Below are 18,143 nucleotides of genomic sequence, written 5' to 3'. Positions count from 1 at the left end.
CAAATAAAAGGAAGATCAAAATTATATATTATCATTTCGAACCACCTACAGCAGAATATATAAATAAATATGTAATGTTATAAAATAAAGTAAATAAATAAAAAAGTAAAATAACAAAAAAAAAATGTATTTTGTTTTCCTTATGGTTATTTTATGCTCGAAAGTAGTTAGTTACAAATTAGTTGACATCTAATGCAGAGGTAACCACCCTTGACTATTTCGCGACCGTCGCCTTACTCAAAGAAAATATACAGATAATAGTGACCTTTAGCTCCTTCATAATCAACTTCCAGTTAACTTATAGTTAGATACATTTCCCGCAGGATATGTTTGTATTAAAAATAAATCACGATATGAACGCTTGTTGGAGTCACTGTACATATTTGTGTATATCTATATATATACATATACACACACATACGACCATACTTATGCACGTCAAAATAATGTAATTTAAATTTAAATTTGCCTTTTAGCAGCGTCCATGGATGCAAAACAACAAATATGTAGAAGCAGACTTGTAGCAAACATCTACCGACTCATACAAACACACGTTTCACTGACGTGCATGCGACCACGCAGGCTTGCATGCATACATTTAGGCGCTCGGCCATTATGGCTGTGATAAGCCTTTTGTTTTTGTCATAAATCTCATTTTATGATGAATTGATGTAAAAGTCAGTGAGTGATCGGGTGGGAAGTGATTGTTTCCAGCAACAATCTGTATGTGTGTTGCTATTGCAATTGTTGTTATTGTAGTATGAGTACCTACCTTTATTACTGATAGAAATCGTTATTTTTGCTATACTGAGCTTTCGTTTTTTCCCACATTGTAATTAAATGATTTTTCATAGTAAAATAGATACAGTCAAACAGCCCTTTAAAAGTCTGCTTGGTGTCGGGCTGGTCGCCTATAGGTGAGTAACTGTTGTGTTTGCTGCACCGATCAGCGACACTTGATATTTTTGGAATATTTTATTTTTGTGATATTTTGTTTGCTGCGTATTCGGCCGAAATCGAAATCGAAATTAAAATTAAAATTAAAATTCAACGTAGACCATCGATAGGCTGTTATGTCATTGGTGTGATATGTGGTCGCCGGTTGGGTGATTCGCGTGCAGATAACGAAAATTCAATAAACTCTCATATGTATACTATGTACATTGTATGTATGCATCAATTTACAGAAATATATTTTCAGCGAATCAGTAAGCATTTAAGAAGTTGTACAGTGCAATTGTTCAAGGAAGTCACTAGGGATCAGAGTGTCCACATTTGGCGATTTTTGGATATTTGCGCGCAAAAATTTAGGAAATCGCCATTGGCGATTTTTTCCCATCAAATACATATTTTCCAATTATAAAAACTAGTATCGCCCGATTGTCGAAATTCGACATCTTTTTCATACACTTTTGAATTTTACCTCTCACCAATACTAAATTCTTTATGCGAATTACTATTTTGAAGTCCACCAGCATAATTTATAGTGAATTTACAGGAAAACTTTAAATCGAATTATGAACGTTAATACCGCATTGATTAATGCTAATTCTACCAAGTCTCCCACAAATTTCTTCAGTAGCTTTTGAAATTAGACCGAAAAAGGAACCTCGATTTTTATTTATAAAAAATATGCATATGTATTTGTATGTATAGATGAGATGTTCATCACAGACTAATATGTCAAACACATAGCAATTCAAACTGTAAATAAGTTTTTCGATTATATTTGTCTGAGAGCCTCTTGGAGGTTAAAAACTAAATTGCCCACATCTACATAAACTCTTTCTTTTTTTCCTCAGAATCGTTAACGGTTGACCTTCCAGATGTTTACAACAAAAGATAATATTTCCTCCTCTAACGGCGGTTTCACAGGGGTTTTTGTCAACACTGGGCCAGAGCCCAATATTTTTTCATCACACGACTGGGCTACCAAGTTACACCAAATTTCATGTTACTAATAGGTGTTCTAGAAGTGAACAAAATCTACCACTCTTCGCCGAAAGTACGGTATTGATATCATAAATAGCTGTGTAAAATTTCAGGACGTTAGTAAAGGTGGTTCCAGAGGATAGCCCCTAGTCTTTCCCAATTGTAGCTTGACATGAGTAGAGCGAATTAAGCGCCATATTCTCCACTTTTCGGTGTTCCGTTTCTAAAAAAGTTGCCTCTTTTGACAATTTAAGATTTGCTCCATTGAGGGACGGAGTTCGAAATTTGTCTACCTTATATCGCTTGGTGAACTGAACAAGTTCGGTTTCGGAGCGGTTAACCCCTAAACCGTTTCTTTCTCCCCACCCTGCCATATCGTTAATTGCAAATTATAGAATCTCGCTGACTGTGGGCTTACAATTTAAATTAGGATAATCGAAGCTCTGAATACTTTCTTAAAATAATTCCATCCTTTAGTCGACAATCGTTGTAAGTTAGAAATATGGATTAGTGCACAATATACAATGCAATATACATATATGTAGTAAAATTTTTGGTCTTTTTATTTTTTACAGGGCTATATAACTTTTATAAAACCGTTTTTTCTCCGAGTGTATTTCTGCCATGAAAACAGCTTCTCATAAAAATACAACCCTTGCTCGGAGTCGGCGTAAAATTGTAGATAGCCAAAGTAAAGGTCACTTTGTACTGGTACATTGGTTAGCAGTGCATGCAAAGGGTAAAATATTCATCCTAGATTTCCTTGGAAAATATATACCATATAATGAAATTTTATTAAGGTTTATATTTATTACAAAAACCTATATTTGTTTTTAGTTTTAGGGCTTCATTTACAAATCTGCATATGGCGCATTATATATGTAGTTACATATATGTGCATACCAAAGATAACCTATAGAGTCTAGACTTTAGCCGTAGTTCCCGTACTCAAATGCCACCGGCTAAGTTGTGAACATAAAGTTGTATGTACAACTAATATGCTTACGCACACATATTTGAATTATCACTAGCGGGGTGGCAACTTTGGAAATAAATATTTATTATATATACATTCATAAATACATACATGTCTAAAGAATCTACTTCTTGGATCTATTTGTACCACAGATATGTTTTTCTTTTTTATTCTTTTCAAGCATGTTAAACGAGTTTGTTCACACTAAACCTGCATTTTGCCGGTTACCGGCTTTTAGCCGCCACATCAAGCAAATGAGCTCAAAAGTTAGCGCCAAAAACTTGGCCGTAATTCACTTTCCACTTTCACCTGTTGTGTGCCTGTTGTGGGGCCTCCGAAAGTAAATCTAAATCAGAGTATTCAAAGTTGTTAGTACATCGTAAAAGTTTTACACTGAAAACAGAAAATGGATGGCAGAGAGTAGCAAGGATGTCCATATATGTGTATTTATGTGTGTAAAAATATTAATATAAGTACGTGTGTACATACAAACATAGATGAAACTTGCTGAGCATTTCTTTCTCAAAAACTTTAGCTAACTTAACCTTCTGGCGTTTTGGGGTTGCGGTTTGGCGCTTGAGTTATTCTACATCGACGTTAAATTGGTATAAAAAGAGTTGAAGGTCAGTCAGCATTGTGGCGATTAAACTGTTCACAAATGTGTTGAAATATTTGCAAAAAATCTAAAAGAAAGTGGACAGATTTCAAAGTATAGTTGTATTATTCGGAAAATAGATAAAATCGCGACAGACAGTACGCGGCCACGGATAGTGGTTCAAAACTGGAATTTAGTGCTCACAGGAGACTTCATTTTTAATTCAATTTCATTAATATTTTTTTTTTTTTTTATGAAAACTAATAAAATGTGCAAGAGACCAGTTTAGCCCGATTTTTGATTTTTTGTTTATGTAGCATTTATTAACTGGAACAGAAGAATCAAGCGACGGAGTCTCTCTTCCAGCACCGAATTCGCGCTCCTTTACATGACAGCTGTAGTAAACGCTGCAAGACCCCACTAGGTTTTTGCCTAGCTCCGTCCATCGCATTTCTTGCATGGCGTTGATGTCATCATTTTTTCAGAAGACATCAACCAACCGGTCAAAGACATTAAGGCTACGGACATTCCAAGTACACTCAAATCGTAGTGCTCTATTAGTTTGTTATAGTCGGCATAAAAAGACGGGGGTCTCATTCGAACCATAAATGTTTCCTTTTATTGAAGTTTGTTTTACGTGAGGTGGAAAACACTTATAAAATGTGCGTAACTCAGTTTCATCTTTTGGTCAGGAGGTTAGTCACGACCTCTATGCCTTGGCCAACCTATTTGCTTCCTCATTGTCTTCCCTTAGGGGTGCGCACTACCACCCAGCCAACCAAAACCAGATTTTTCTTCGTAACCCGGTCACTTCTCGGCAAGTAAAACTGTGTTCCCGTTTAACAAAAATTTACGTAGATATACATATCGATGGTCCTCTGCAAAAACGGCACAACACAAAATGTCATGTTTTTGAGTTATATAGCGGATTAGGTTTATAAATAACCATATTTTTCTATGGCAAATCGACATACGCTTAGTTGTAACCAATCCGGCAGAGGCGCCGTTTTGCCATTTGTCACAAAACCGAAGAAGAGAACCTTTGCTGATGAAGAGTGGCACATTTATAGTGAATTTTGGCATAAGTCAAAATCTCTCGATAGTGATGATTTTATGGGAAACAACGAAACTTTTCGTTTTATACCATTGTTCAGCTATACAAGTAGGTTTTTTTTTGCATTTAACTCCTTAGGAGTTGTTACTTATTTCGATTTTTTGCAGTCTAACACTTACTAAATCTTTAACAAAAGTCTTAATTTGAAAGTTTAAAAATTTTCCCTACAGAGTGACTGTAAAAAATCCGGAATAATTACGTTTCAAGACGTATTATTGCTAAATTACGAAACATAAAATCTTTAATTGGGTCTACTGAAATATACGAAATTTTTAGTTATGTCGTTATTGCAGAGGACCATCGATATATTTATTTTAATTTCTATTGCTTCGAAAGTTTTACGTAGTGGATTCCATACTATATGGTGATTCACAAGGTGTCGCATTGTCTTATGCCATAAGCTATTTTACTGTTAAATATATATCAATGTTTATGGGACTCGTAACAATCCCTTAGAAAGCAAGTAGCTCAATACGAAGGTGCTTTAACAATCTTATATTTTCCCATCGGTTCGGAATATACTAGCTAATATGTCTCCCGAGCTGTCTAAGTTAGAACGAATTCTAGATATTCTACCTCGTCAGGAGGATGTACCGCCAAAGTAATTTTTCTCCTTGGTGGTACGATTATGATTCGGTTTTCGATTAGCCTACGTCCTTGACACAGCATCAAGCTGTCTGTCATAAAAGCGGTTTACTTACGCGAAATTATGTGATAATCCTTTGCAAAATTAGTACTGCAAAATAACTTCTTTAATTGCGGTTTGCATAGACAAAGATTTCTATGGGACCTTGCCTGTGAAGCCTTTACTTCACCAGACCGAAATGTAGTGCGATAAAGTAACCTTATTTTGTACCACTGTCTGTTTAAAAATGCGACTATAAATCAAGTATATTTTTGTTTATTTTTATATTTTTTGGTAAATTTACACAATGAATATGTATTTTTCTCGTTTACACATTTTCGTGTGTAAAAATCCTCTTTGTTAGCGGCTGTACACAATTCTACGAGTGAAATCAAACAGCAGATGTGTATCTTGTAGCTTGTACACATTTTCGTAGTAAATTTACGCACGCCACAGCAGCGATATTACAGTCTTAATCCAGTCTAACTGTACATTCTAAAAAGTCCGAAATTTAAACAAGCTATTCGTTGAATAATCGAGCATGTAATTTAGCGAATAATAACGTAGGAAATCAGTTTAGCTACACAATTTTTTTTAGATTGTAGGTATACATATGAATAGATTCATAGATGCATGTACATATGTTAAATTAAGTTGTCGCCATTGCCTATAAGATACGCTTAAGCTCAGGGCACATTGTGTTGTAGCATTTGGGGCCAGAAGCTCCCAAAATCTGCTAAACCCATTTTGAGCTTCGCAGGAATTTTAGAAGATTCCTGATTTCCACGCATCTAATGCTTGCCAATTAGGCAGTGTCTTGTTATAATAATCGATCGGCGCTTAAACATATGTATGTTGTGTTTGGCCGAGCTTCTCCTCGGAGTTGTGGCGTGCGGCTTGATGTTGTCACACAAAGGCGAGCGACCTACAGTATTACGCCGACTACGAACGGTGATTGTATTTTTATGAAAAGCTTTTTTTCATGGCAGAAATGCACTCGGATGTTTGCCATTTCTTGCCGGGGGGTGACCGCTGTCAGGAAAAAAAATTTTTCAAATTTTTCTTTGTGTGTTACTAGGCCTTGAACCCAGGCCGTGAGGAGTGGAAGCGGCTTTAGGAATGAAAAGTGCTTTTAGCTCCTCATATTTGTGAGGTGTATAATTAAATCGTAACGCTTCCTTAAAGACGGTTACGAATATGGGTTCAATCATCTCTGCTGTATGCTGTAGGTCAGCGGGAATAGTTCCATCTGGTCCCGAAGACTTATACTTTTCGAAGCTGTTAATACCACGTTTTATATTCTCCTCGGTAATAATGTTCGCTGAGAAGTCATCATTGTTGCCTGCGAGTCGAATGCTGATGACTTTATTGCGTAGCTAACCGAGAAAGTGCTTTTGTATTAGAAGCTCTAGAGTTTCTTTGCTGCTAGTTGTCCAAACGCCATCTGCCTTGGTGAGCTACCTCATATTTCTAGGACTCATAGATAGTGTTCTACGTGGGCTGCTGGCCTCTACTTTCTATCTTTTAACAGAAGCTTCTCCGTGAAGAGCGCTTAGCGTCTCCGAGTGCATACTTAAATCGGCATTTGCAGTATTTAAATTCATTCCAGGAGTTAAATCTTTTAGCTTCGTTAAATTTGCATTCTTTTCTGACGGTTGCAATTTTAGTGGACCACCATAGGGCTTTTGGTTTTCTACTTGTCACCCTGGTCTGGATGTTGTTAGATCGCCAAGTAGTGTATCAAGTTGATTCTCCGAGTTTATTTGGTTTTAAGGCCAAAAGCCTGTTTCAAACTTTTTCTAACTCACTTTCCTGCAATTAAAGATCGGTTGTTTTTTGCTCATCGGTACGGATAGGTTAGAAACCACATACATGTGGTGTGAAAAGGAATTGTCTTTAGCGTGAATCCTGTCATTTAAAAGGGTTGCCCCTATTCATTGACACTTGTAATGTCAATGGCTTCCCTTCTAACAGACGTCACGAAGATAGGGGTATCATCTACATTGCTAACCTATAAGTTATTGCACATAACGGATTCGAATATCGACTCACCGCGTTCATTTGTGTCTGAGCTGCGCTATATGCGATCATGGGCATTCGCGTCCGCTACTATGATCATCGGAGTCTTGAAGCCTCCATTACTACGTTCCTCAAGGATTGGGGGTGGAGTTGATATGCCTGCATCGTGCGCCAACCAAATCGCCCTTTCTCCGGATTTCACCGCTATGATGACGGCGTCTGCATCGTTACTCTGTATCAAAAGAAATGCATTAATAAACTTTTTTATCTATATGCTGGACCTGAGTTTACCTGTGTTAGACAAACCCGACCTGCTGTTTTCTTTCGGCGACACGGAGGAGAAGTGCCTTCTTACAGATACCATTGAATTACAGGAAAACAAAATTTCTATTAAATATGTACTTACTTATAAAGAGTTAGTTACATATGTATATGTAGATAGTTATATAGAATTATGTATGTATGTTCGCACAGGAACGAAAATCCATAAGAATGTTTAAAAAAAAATCGCTTCAGAGGAAAGTAAAAAAGCGAGAGGAATGAAAGAAAAATTTATTGTAAATCAGCAACATCCTGTGCAGGATATGAATTCGGACCATGTCAGCAACAGTCACTGCACACAATGATGAGAGTTGCACCGTTAGCCGATAACCACGCTGAGCCCAAAAACACAAACACTTGAATATGGGACGGGCGTAGGGTGGCGGCCAACGGGCGAATGTTTTGTATGTATGTATGTGTGTACGTTTGTATGCATGTGCCAGCCTCATTTGTATTCCAGACGAGTTGTGTGCGATGAACACGACCAACGAATGCTAACGAACTTGGCATCCTTTTTTTGGTGGATACTGGCAGACGCTTTTGCATTTGTTTTTGCACTCTTGTTTTTATTTGCGCTCAGTCACACGCATTGTTGCTGCTGTTGTTTTTGTTTTTGTCATTGTTGATTTTATCTTTTTTGTTGCTGTCGAAGTTGTTTTAGATCCAGCGTGGATATAGAGCTTTTTTTTTTGGTTTATGTTATTTTCCTGCTTTTGCTGTTTTTCTTTTTTGTTTTCGTTATTTGATTTCCAGTTGTGTCAGGTTGAGTGGTCGCGTATGATGAACGACTAGGACTCTTAAAACGTAAAAGAAATTAATGGAGTGCAGAATTTAAGGAAAAGCAGCCATTGATTTCTCACTTTAAATGCAACAACTTTTTAAGGTAAAATATTTTGTCAGGTTTGTAGAAAAAAAGTATGTAAATACGACACTGCAAGATATTTAAATGCACGTAATGAATATATGTATATGTATATTTACATACTCACAAGTGTATACGTACAAACGTGTTGTTTGTAGTTAAAAGCGCTCACCCTCGGCGAGTAATTTGTGTGTGTGTACGATTGCCTTGATTTCTGGCTTTGCGCTCGCACCACTATAAGCAAGTTGTTAACGCACTACCACTCCGTAGGACCAGCGTGCGATCACTGTCCCAAGCAACAGCTAAAATAAGAAATAGAGTATCTTAAAGCGGACACTAACCTGCAGGCAACGGCAAACTCTCCCATTAAAAAAATGGACTTCCGGTCAGTCTAATCTACTGCCGTTCGAAGCCGGAAATCCGTAATACGACAAAAATATAGAGAATCCCCTACTTGACAGGTCAAGAAACAGGTCATAAAAACTGCTACCCTCCATTTTGGAGGGGGTAGACTGGTGGTCTAGGACACCCTGATGAGCTGAAGCAGTCTAGTTGCTATATTGTTGAAAATATCGATTAGCTGTTAACGGAAAGATATATAAATTCGTAAGTATTTATAGTATAGAGAGAGCTAATAGTACATCAAAAGCGTACAGGGCTAGGAGGTGAAAGACCTTTCCGATCCGTTCGCCACCAAACGGGGTTTCAGACAGGGCGACTCCCTTTCATGTGTTTTCTTTAATTTGGTGTTGGAGAAGAGAAGAATAAGAGATACAGAACTGAACCGCTCAGGAACAATTTACTACAAGAGCGTACAATTGCTGGCGTATGCCGATGACATCGACATCATCGGTAAGAAAAACCGCGAAGTCTGTTCTGCGTTTTCCAAGTTGGATAAGGAAGCAAAGCGAATGGGTCTGGTGGTAAACGAAGACAACCCAAGTACCTCCTGTCATCAAACAAACGGTCAGCACATTCGCGCCTTGGCACCCATGTCACTGTTGACAGTTATAATTTCGAGAAAATAGAAAATTTCGTTTACTTGGGAACCAGCAAACCGATTATAATGTCAGAATCGAAATCCAACTCAGAATCTCAATTGACAAGAAGTGCTACTTTGGACTGAGTAGGCAATTCAGAAGTAAAGTCCTCTCTCGACGCACGAAAACCACACTCTATAAGTCACTCATCATGCCCGTGTTGGTATATGGCGCAGAAGCATGGACAATGACAACATCCGACATAGACATAGTGGAGCAAATTCAAATGCAGCGAATGGACTCCGACGCTCCGGGTCTCTAAGTATTCAACTCGAAACCCGAGGGTGGTAGCAGAGGAAGAGGGAGCCCCCACTGCCATGGAAAGATCAAATGAAGAAGAACTTGGCTTCACTTGGCATTCCCAACTGGTGTCAGTTGGCACAGAAGCGAGACGACAGGCGTGCTTTATTGAACTCGGCCAAAATCGCTCAGGTGGTTACATCGCCAAACAAGAAGAAGCGCGCTTAACTAGAAGATATCGAGCCCTAACCGCCAAAATAACGTAAGCGACATTTTTCTCAAAATTTTATTTTTGATGCGGAAATGCATCTAGATGCTCTAGGGCTCGATATGTTCAGTTTTTTGAATTCACAGAGAAATAATTTTAAATTTGAACACGCGTCTATCGACTGATGTTTTATTATCGTTCTACTTTCCTACGTTCTTTTCGGAATTTTGCTTGTAGTAAATATCTAGCTGATGGTCGATTTGATAGTCATAAGTAGAGCAACCAAAAATATGCCATAAAAACATGATTTTAAACGCTAAAAGTATGCATGAATAATATAAAAATTATGCTTAAAATATCGAGCCCTTACCGCCAAAATAACGTAAGCGCCATTTTTTTCAAAATTTTCTTTTCGATGCAGAAATACATCTAGATGCCCAAGGAATATTATTACATTATTTTGGCGGTTAGGGCTCGATATGCATTCAAAAAATAAATAGCTCAATTTTTCTTGTGCAAAAATCTATTCAATTTTATTCAAAAAATGTACAGAAACACTGCTAAAAGTAAAATATTACACATTCTGAGCGTATTCACTTATGGCGTTTTCGTTTCTTCCGAAAAATGCTACCTTCTCATTGCCCTCTCAGCACAAACACTAAGGACCGGGCAATGACAAGGCGAAAGTTTTTTGTAGAAACGAAATCGCCATTACAGTTGTATAGAAATAAAAATGCAAATTTAACTTAAATATTATTGTTGCAAAAATAAAAAATATTCGGATACATTTTCAAAAAACAAATGATTACCTGTTATCGCGGAATACATTCTTCAAAAATGGAAAAGCCAGAAATTTCAGTCAATTTATATATTTCTCAATTAGATAAAACACATAAAACTTTACAGCGTTGAATTTTTTCTTCTGCTCTCTTAACAATTTCTATATGTGCCGATAAAGTCAAATAATAAACACTTATCCAAAAAATAAAAAATAAAAATTGTTTCGAGGTTAACTCAACATTCGAATGGTAACCTCGCTTAAGTGCTCGAAATGTTGTCCTCAGAAATTCCAAAAGCAGTTTCCGCAGGTAACTATTGGAGGAAAAGTGGCGAATTTTATCTCGATGCAAGTCTTATTTCCTTAATAGGAAAACCTATTTTTATTTATTAATTTTTTAATTTTACTTTACGAAAGTCTGTATGGAAAAATCGCACTTGTTTTACGGTTAGTTAGTGCATTTCAAATTTCACTACCTCTACATAGTGATAGTGAAACAGAATTTTCACTAGCACTATCTGGTTAGCGGTAAGGGAATGAAAATTTCACTATCACTGACTAGTTACACTGGTTTACAAATTTATGAAAATTTAGCGATCTGTGATTTTAATACCCATTTCTTTATAACAGGTTTGTTCCAAAATTTATAGCCACTAACCTTATAGTGGTAATGATATGCATTTCCACTAAGTGCATAGAGGTAGTGAAACCAATTTATCAATAACACTATGCACTTAGTGGTAATGCAAATCAAATTTCACTACCAATAAGTGCTTAGTGATAGTGAAAAAAATTTGACTACCACTAGGTGCTCAGTGTTAGTGAAAACAAATAACAAAGTCGTAAGTTCGGGCGGAGCGGAACATTAAATTCTCGGCGCAAGTATTAATTATAGTTTTTTTTTTACCTTTCCGAAAACTAACGCTAAATGGTAAGCAGGGGTGGCTTTGCCCCTATTTCAAACATCTTCGATAGAACATTCAGATAGACATAATGAGATAAACTTATATAGTCATATGTGGGCGGTATCGCGCAAATTTTGCGAAATCCCAAATAATTTACGTCTTTTCAAGGTATTGTTGGTAGTATCAATTTTGAGTAAATTAGCGACCTTAAATTTCGAAATGTCGAAGTTCCAAGCATTTCTGAAATTAGCCGTTGTATGAAAAGTGGCCGTAATTTTAGTGCGATTTCAATAATTTTCAACGATTTTCTTTTACGTGGCAAGCACAATAACCATACCGAGTTTGGTACAAATTGGTAGAACGGTTACCGAAATACACATATTTGGGTCATAAGTGGGCAGGTCCCATTTTCCCAATTTTATTAAAAACGTATTTCTAGCTAAAGAATTATTACAAGCATTATTTTTGAATAAATTAGCTTCGGTATTTACTGATTTATCGAAGATTTCGTATTTCTGAAAACTACCGTTATATGGGAGGTGGGCGATTTTGCCCATTTTCAATAGCATCCGTCCTACATAAGGAAGAAGTACACGCACCAAGTTTCGTTACGATATCTCAATTTTTACTCGAGTTATCGTGTGCTCAGACGGACGGACGGACGGACGTATTTCTCTTTTCAATCTGATCATTTATGTATACATTTGTCCATATCTCTCTCGATTCGTTTTGCCTGTTACAACCAACCGTTAAGTGAACAGAGTGTGCAAGTGCGCTCGGGTATAAACATTTTCACTACCACTGTATGGTTAGTGGTAGTGACAAATTGTTTTTACTGCCACTAAGCACTTAGTGTAGGGCTGCCATAACCCTGAACCCATCGACCAAGACACTTAATCCCTATAAATACAGATTCTTTGGTTTTGGCGTTGCATTATTTTGAAGTGTTTTTTGATACTATAAACGCTCAAGCTCTGATTTGTTTTTGTAAATTAATAATTCTTTTTACGGTAAACTTGGAAAAATGTTTGGCGCTTTTAACGTGGTCTTAAATGCTTGCCTTACCACCATTTAGGTAGGCTGTCTGAAGTGAAGCCATTCTAAAAGACTTACCCAATAAACACTGAAGAACGTGCTTACCTGCATGCTTCCTAGAAAGGGGTTTCCTATTTACAAATAACGCGAATGTACTTTAGGATATGTTTATATTATTTAGCATTACTAGGATTCAATATATAATGAAACATATTTGATCTGAACCCTAAATATTTAAATTCCTAAAGAAGTATGATTTTTATAAACTAAAAACAGCCTTAAAAGAACTTCTTGAAAAGACCTTCAGAAGTACGTCCTACAAAAGCCCTTCTGGAAGCTCTTCTTTGAGTAGCGAAAGCAGACGCATGCCAGTCTGTACAAAAAAAGCAAGGAGAAGTGAATGACTTCCAGAAAGGCCTTTTTCTTCTGAAATTATCTACTGCGTAGTATGTGTGACCCCTCACCCGTGTACCTGTCCAGTAACTTGCACTCTTTTGGCAGTTGCCTGAAAATACAGATAGATATTTATTTTTTTTTTTCAAAGCAAAAAAGTGCTAAAAGTTAGATGGGCGTTTGCATCGACCTTCATTAAAATACCAAGATAATTTAAGTGTGGACCAGGACACCAGGACAATTTGTTTAAATCAGGACAAATCCTGGAAAACCAGGACGTCTGGAAGCCCTAAGTTAGTGCTAATGCATTTAAAATTTCACTACCACTAAACGAATAGTGGTAATAAAAAGCTCAGTGCGTTAAAAATTTAGTGCAGCGTGCCCAACCCTGCACTTAACTACACCGTGCGACAATTTAATGGCAAATCAAACCAACCCGGACTTTGCTAATATTTTCTGATGGATTTGCAAAAGCTAGCTCGCATTTTTATTTTATGGCCTACTAAAGTTTACATGTTCCGGCCTAAGTACTTTTCAAAAAAGTGGAAAATATGGGTAAAATAAATGTCTGAGCAAAACTAAAGGTTAAAATATATGTAGTAAGATTTCATGGGAATTATTTTCTCAGAGCATTTTAACCCATTAGCTCCTTCCAAAATGGGTGGTTTTGACCTTCGCCGCAAGAAGCAAATTTGGAAGGTCATTAGAGTCTTCTCAGGAAAAAGCTTCATGCTACCAACGTGAAAAACATCAAAAAAAACTTGTTTTTTTTTAGAAAAAAATTTTGAAAATTGAGTTTGGCAGATATTTTTTGTTTTAATTTTAAAGAGACTTCTACGTTCGAGGCATGAAGTTTTTGCTTGGGAAGACCTCTTGTAAAATTTTACGAAGAATAATTTTCTAGAATATATCAATCCTCTAATGACTTTCCAAATTTGCTTTTTGCGGGGTTTCTTGAAGTAAGGGTCAAAACGACCCTTTTAGAAAATATTTCCATTGAAATTTTACTACATATGTCTTATCTTTTTTATATTATATTCTTTCCCACTTTTTTGAAAAGTACTTAGGTCGGAAGATGTTATCTTTAGTAGGCCATAAAATAAAAATACGAGCTAACTTTTGCAAATCCGTCGAGTGTTTTACTACTGGATGGGTATACTTTCATAAAATGTTAACAAAGTCCGGGCTGCTTTCGGCTGACGCACAGTGTTACAAAAAAATATTTTTTTGCATAGCTAACAATTTTATTAAGTTTGGGCCGTTTTTAATGAACAGTTTGGCCGAAAAACAACAATAACTTTCATATGGTAGAAATTATAGCTGTTATTTCGGAGATCACCACATCTCCTCATCAGATTCTTCATCGAGTCCACGGGGATGTGAACCAGCAAATTTTAACTTAAAGGCATGCTCGTCCTTAAGTACTTTCGTTATACAAATTGTTATTAGGCAAAAGCTAAATACATACGTACTATTTTTTTATGTTAATAAAGAGTTAGGGCCAAATAGTGGCTTAAAGTTGGCCAAAGATGTACATTTGGTGATATATATATGTACGAATACAACTGCATATATACACATATGTATGTAGATATGTATATTTATGTAAATGTTAATATGTGATTTATTTCGCACTTCTTGTGCAACGTCACTGACGCCATTTGCATTCAGAGAACGCATCCATACAACTTTTTATTATCTACATACTTACATTCATATACTCGCATATACATACATATGTTCATAGATATAAATACATACATACATTCCAGTGAAAATAAACAAAACTTACTCCCTTATGAATTATGTTCGTGTACCGATATTTATACATAGCGGCATACCGATTTTACGATGAGTAAATCAAATGGCTGTCTACCCCACATTTTATGGTAGCATCCATTTGGGAGCTTTTGTCCAAAAGCAACAAGAAAATGGGAACAACAGCTGGAAGTCAGCGCTTCAGCTGCGATGAAATCCGAAAACAATGCTCGGCATTTCACTTTCCATGTTGGCGTCTGCGCAATGACGGTGTATTGAGTTGGAATGGTGGTTTGGAGTAGGGGGGAGTACTGAATATACATACATACATATATATGTATGTATAGTATGTATCCATGTACATATACAGTTGTAGATGGTTGTCTCCCATGTAGTATGTACATACATATTGTCGTTTAAAGTACAAAACCGCGTATCAACAAAATGCAAAACCGCGTTTGTGAGGCTGCATAAATTATTTTCTNAATGGTTCTCTTTTTTATAAAGCAATCGCATTTCTGGCTAGTATATTTCAGGACGAATGGATAAGGATTGAGCCAAGAGCTTGTGTGAGCAAATCCAATTTTTGGCAGCAAATGTCAGTTACGCGGTTTTGCAGAATGACGATACGCGGTTTTGTACTTAACACGACGATATGTAGGTGTGGTAGATATACATACATTTACATACATATGTAGGTTTGCATAAATGGGCCTCTGCACTTAAGACTTAAGCTCGGAACACTTTGACGACTGCAACTTCACGACGTAACGACAGCGACATCATTTTGTCGACAAATGTCGCCTTGAAGCCAGCTTCTTAAACATTTTGAAGACCTCAGCGACATAGCAAATAGCTGATTTTAAAGTTTTACATTTTGGTATATTTATTTCACAAATTGTGTATTTTTATTTAAGTAAATAAGAACAACATGAACAATCAAGAATATGTGATTAATTTTGCGACAATTTAATTTTGCAGCACTACATCTACTCATTGTCGCCGGCAAAATTAGAAATAGATTTAATTTGGCGCCGTCGACAATTGCAGTCCTGCAGCCAAGATATCGTGCTGTCGTCAAAATAATTGTGTCCGTAAGAACGTGTGTATTTAAAATTTGACAGCTGCTGCTTGTCGCTTGCTGTCGTCAAAGTGTCCCGAGCTTAACATAAATTTTATTGAGCAAGTTTTTGGGGTTGCTCGGGGCAAACTGTTAAATATGATTTTAAACGTTCGAAATGTTTGCGAAAATTTGTTTAAGTATTTAGCATTTGGCCATAGAAGAAAAAACTATATACATATGTATGGTGAAGAGACAAGAATTGAAGAAGTGCGCTGCTTTCCAGTCATAATAGATATACAGCTGGCAGTAAGTGAAAACAATTTGAGATTTTGATCCCAAAATAATTTAGTTAAAAAGCAAGATTTCTTCATGACCTTAAAGTTGTTTACTCCTTGCGTTTTGAATAAAAAAATCCGATAATTCTTGCTTCTTAATTTTTAATTCACTTCATTTTTGCTTATTATTTTTTGGGCATCAGAAATTACTGATTAGTACCTATATACATATATTCTTTTTTTTCAAAATTTTTTGAGATTTTTCTCGAACTGTCGGAATTTTTCAGAGGTTTTCGAAAAATTTGGAAACGGTATCATTATTCAATGTTTAAGTTCAACTTTGTGCTACCAAAATAAGGTAGCCTTCGCCTATTTCTTCTTAAGGAAATAAGAAGCAAAACTTTTCAGTTTTCTTGTCTAAGTGATTTTAAAAATAACTGCCGCCTATGTAAAATTAGTAACATTCTTTAATAGATATTCGTAGCAAAAAGTGCTTGATTTTCTATGGAGTTGTTTTATCACTCCGTAAAGAAAAAGATTGCTAGTTAGTGCCTTATTGTAATAAGGTTGTATATCGACGGTTGAGTGGAGTATTGACTAGGATTTCCAATACTTTCTAAGAAATTTATAGTACTTTTTCAAAAAAATCTGAAATCAAATATGTTTAGTATTTTATTTAGAAGAAAATGTAAAAGAGCTTTTCAAGTGTACATCAACATTTAAATTAATATAAATCAAAAGTCCATTTTTTATTAGTGAGGTAGTCGCTTCGTTTCTCTCATCTCGCCATTTCACAATCATAATAAAAAAAACTGTTCCTGTGAAGGCCGAAGTTGCAGGAATAGAGAGCATAAATGAAATAATTTTAAGTAAATTTGGTAACTTATTCTAAGTATTTTTAAAAATGTTGCTATTTTTTTATCTGTGGTTCTATTAATAAACTCACTATGACCTTTTGTTTTAAAGAATATTTCTTTTAATATTGTTTCAGCATAAAGGTCATCCATTTTAATACATATTATTCTTTTTATAGGATTATCTTCAATCAAATTCTGAGATAGGGCGTTCTTCAATTAAATGCTTAAATAGGGTGTTCTTGAAAAATTTTGAGCTGGTTGTCGAGATAGGTCGATCTTCCCCTCAGCCTTTGTACATATGTACACATGTATTTTTTATACATAGATATGTATATATTTTCATATATTTTTTATTTTCATTTTATTGTTTTTTATTTATTTTTCGTACAGAAAGACATATGTAAGTATGTATGTACATCATTTCCAGCGAATTTCTAACAAATATTCATGCTTCACATTGTTGCATGTGCCGCATTCGACCAAATCGTTTATGCATGCAGCAGCCGTCGTCGACGCAAAGAAGGGCAAGGTTACAGCAATCAACCAACCACTGATAAAACCGCCAATCCACCCACATCCTCAGACAACGTTGCGACAAATACACATACACATACATAAAAATACAATTTGTAAGCGACAAAGAGCCAAACACTTCTCCTTTTTGGCACGGAAGTTATTCCAACTCCCTCACATCTCTACCGGTATGGTTCATCAAGTAATTTATGATTATTGCAATATATTTCTTTTATTTTGATGCGTCGTTTTTTTTTTTTGGTTATTTTGTTTGTTATGATTTTCGCGAATTCGTATTTCGGGCTTTTGTCAGTTTTATGATGTGAATATCATTACCTGTGGGTCGTGCAAGTGTCGAGACAATGTCTGTTGAGGTAGATCGCGGCACTGTTTTTTGTCGATTCAATGAGCGCTTCTTAAGCGCCGGCCCTTTTTTGTCATTTTTTATGAGTGTAAAACTGTTTTTATTATTATTGCCGGTTTTGCCGCCTACTACTTTGACTGCTTATGCAGCAGATGTATGTACATAGCTTTTGGTCCTTTTTACTCTGGAGCTGTCTTAAAGTCAGGCGTCTTAATGACAAGTGTAGCTCAGCTCATCTGCATGCGTAACACACGCGTTTCGCAATAAGCG

The 18,143-nt window shown here is 36.2% G+C and overlaps 1 long non-coding RNA gene across 1 annotated transcript; it reads right to left on the bottom strand.

Annotated features, from left to right (window-relative positions):
* Positions 1-1,572: 1,572 nt before the first annotated feature.
* On the bottom strand, positions 1,573-12,277 carry LOC108364204 (uncharacterized). The gene is made up of 3 exons (XR_001847719.1): positions 12,194-12,277; positions 4,733-4,741; positions 1,573-1,582 (listed from the first exon to the last, which is right to left on the bottom strand). It is a non-coding gene; the product is annotated as an uncharacterized LOC108364204 (long non-coding RNA).
* Positions 12,278-18,143: the final 5,866 nt, after the last annotated feature.

Source organism: Rhagoletis zephyria, unplaced genomic scaffold, assembly GCF_001687245.7.
Source record: "Rhagoletis zephyria isolate East Lansing unplaced genomic scaffold, Rhagoletis_zephyria_1.1 Rzeph_scaffold_01493, whole genome shotgun sequence".
Lineage (NCBI taxonomy): Eukaryota > Metazoa > Arthropoda > Insecta > Diptera > Tephritidae > Rhagoletis > Rhagoletis zephyria.
This window is presented reverse-complemented; position numbering and strand designations above follow the sequence as displayed.